The 2,548-nt window shown below is 43.6% G+C and overlaps 1 pseudogene; it reads left to right on the top strand.

Annotated features, from left to right (window-relative positions):
- The first annotated feature begins 570 nt into the window (after positions 1 to 570).
- Positions 571 to 1,537, top strand: LOC127196688 (protein SET-like; annotated as a pseudogene).
- The last annotated feature ends 1,011 nt before the right edge of the window (positions 1,538 to 2,548 follow it).

The following is a 2,548-nucleotide window of genomic DNA, read 5'->3' as shown; positions in this document are numbered from 1 at the left end:
ACGCCTAGCAATGGGGGATTTGGAGGCTACAGCCATCCTGTAACCAGGCAAGGCGTCAAATGTAAAGACTGTGACAACAAAGCCTCTGAGCTACAGTTTGTCATGCCTGTATGATGTGCTGGGACCAGAGCCCAGCATGATCGCCATTAGAGAGAGAGCAAAGAAACTTCATCCAGTAACTGATGGGAACGGATGCAGATTCCCAAAGCTGAATATTAGGCAGAGCTCAGGGAGTCCTGCAGAGGAGGAGGAGGAGGGGGAGGAGGAGGAGGAGGAGGAAAGATCAGAGGAGCCAGAGCGCTCAAGGACACCACAAGAACATGGCCCACAGAATCAACTGACCAGGACTCAAATGGGCTCGTGGAGATCAGGGATCCTGTATGGTCTGACCTAGGTCCTCTGCATCTATGCTATGGTTGTATAGCTTGGTGTTCCTATGGGATTTCTAACAGTGGAAGTAGGAGCTGTCTCTGACTCTGTTGCCTGCCTTTGGGACCCTTTTGCTCCTACCACGTTGCCTCATCAATACGTGCCTGGTCTTATTACAGCTTGTTATGCCATATTTGGTTGATGTCCCTGGAAGGCCTGCTCTTTTATGAAGTGGTGGGTGGATCAGGGAGGAAGGGAAGGTATGGAGGGAGGGGCCTCTGGCCTTTGGCTTCAGGCAGCCTCCCTCGTGCCATAGCCAAGAAATGGCAATCTGTGATCCTGCCTCAGCCCAAGAAATCCAAACAGGCTCCTGCCCCAAAGCTGGAGAACACGTCAGCCTCTCAGAAAGGAGAAAAAGAACAAAAAGAAGTAATTGAACATATTGATGAAGTATAAAATGAAATAGACAGACTTACTAAACAAGCCCGTGAGGAAAATTTGAAAGTAGTACAAAAATATAACAAACTCCACCAACTGTTTTTGTTCTTGTTTTCAGAAGAGGTCAGAATTGATTGCCAGAATCCCAGATTTGGGGCAACAGCGTTGGTCAATCATCCCCAAGTGTCCGCACTGCCTGGGGAGGAGGACAAGGAGACTCTGCATTATCTGACCAGAGGTGAAGTGGCAGAATTTGAAGACATTAAATCAAGTTACAGAGTAGATTTTTATTTTGATGAAAATCCTAACTTTGAAAATAAAGTTCTCTCCAAAGGACTTTGTCTAAATGAGAGTAGTGACCCATCTTCAAAGTCCGCCAAAATCAAATGGAAATCCGGAAAGGATTTGATAACGCACTCAAGTCAAACGGAGAGTAAAGGCAGCAGGAAGTGGCACCACAAAGAGCCAGAGAGCTTCTCACTGACCGTTCTGACCCAGGTGCAGATGAGTCGGGAGAGGTCATCAAAGATGTGTGGCCAAATCCCTTTCAGTACTGCCTGGTTCGTGATATGGATGAAGATGAACCAGGAAAGGCGGAAGACGATGATGAAGAAGAAGAAGGAGGGGGAGGAAGGTTGGAAGATGTTGACGAAGAAAGGGATGAGGATGATGGTGAAGAAGATGAAGACGATGAAAGGAAAAAAAGGAGGATGAAGGCAAGGGTGGGTGATTAACACTGCAGACCAATGGAGTCCAACCTTCTTTTTTTTTTTTTTTTTCTTTCTATTTTTTTTTTTCCTTTAGTCCTTGGGAGCAAGTTGCAGTCAGTCAGTCACCCCCACCCCCAACTTCCTATGCTCAGTCGCCCTGTTTTGAGGTCTCTCTTAACACCATGATTCTCAACTTGAGCAAATACAACAGGAAAAGAATCTCCACTTTTCTGTTCTGAATTCATTTTTATCCTTTCTTGTCTCAAAAATTGTGGATTCAATGCCAGCAGCATGCTCCGCGGGGGAAAAAAGAGAAGCCCTCCATTTCCCTTTGGTTCACATGGATTCTGGAGTGTGCTGGGCCCCTGTGTAGTAATGCATAGAACTCTAGCATTTTCTTTTTTCTGTATATTGGGCTCAGAGATTACATGGTGTCTTTATGTGAATACAGACAGTTAGCATTTACCAACATGTATCTGTCTACTTTCTCTTCTTTAATTAAAAAGAGAAAAGAAAAAAGAAAAGGGTGAGTTTGAGGTATGGGGGGGGGGGCCTAAATGGGCATTTTGACAACATGGCTTCTCCTTTGGCATGTTTAATTGTAATGTTTACCAGACATCCTTGCAGTTTACGGTGGCACTTTTAAAATAAAATTCTCTCCTAACGATGACTTGAGCCCTGCCATTCAATGGGAGAATCAGCAGTGTCTGTAGAGTTTTATTGGGAGTTGACATTCTCTGTTGTAACTTTATTTTTAATTAATCAATTTATTTATTTTTGGTTTTCATCAGAAGGAAAAAGATACTCATCTTAAATGTGAAGTGTACACGTTGCCATGTTACATTAAAACCAGCGTGTACACAAACGACCCGCTGCTTCTCTGTCAGAACAAATGTTCAGTATGACTTTCAAAGTTTGACCTGTATAATGGCATCATGTCAGACTTTGTCTCCCTAACTTGTTTTTTTTTGCTTTGTTTTGTTTTTGGTTTTGTTTCCTTTTTGTTTGTCTTTTGTTTTGTTTTGTTTTGT

The sequence above is a fragment of the Acomys russatus genome, chromosome 12 (assembly GCF_903995435.1).
Source record: "Acomys russatus chromosome 12, mAcoRus1.1, whole genome shotgun sequence".
Taxonomy (NCBI): domain Eukaryota; kingdom Metazoa; phylum Chordata; class Mammalia; order Rodentia; family Muridae; genus Acomys; species Acomys russatus.
The sequence above is the reverse complement of the archived record's forward strand: the minus strand, read 5'-3'. Positions and strand labels throughout refer to the sequence as shown.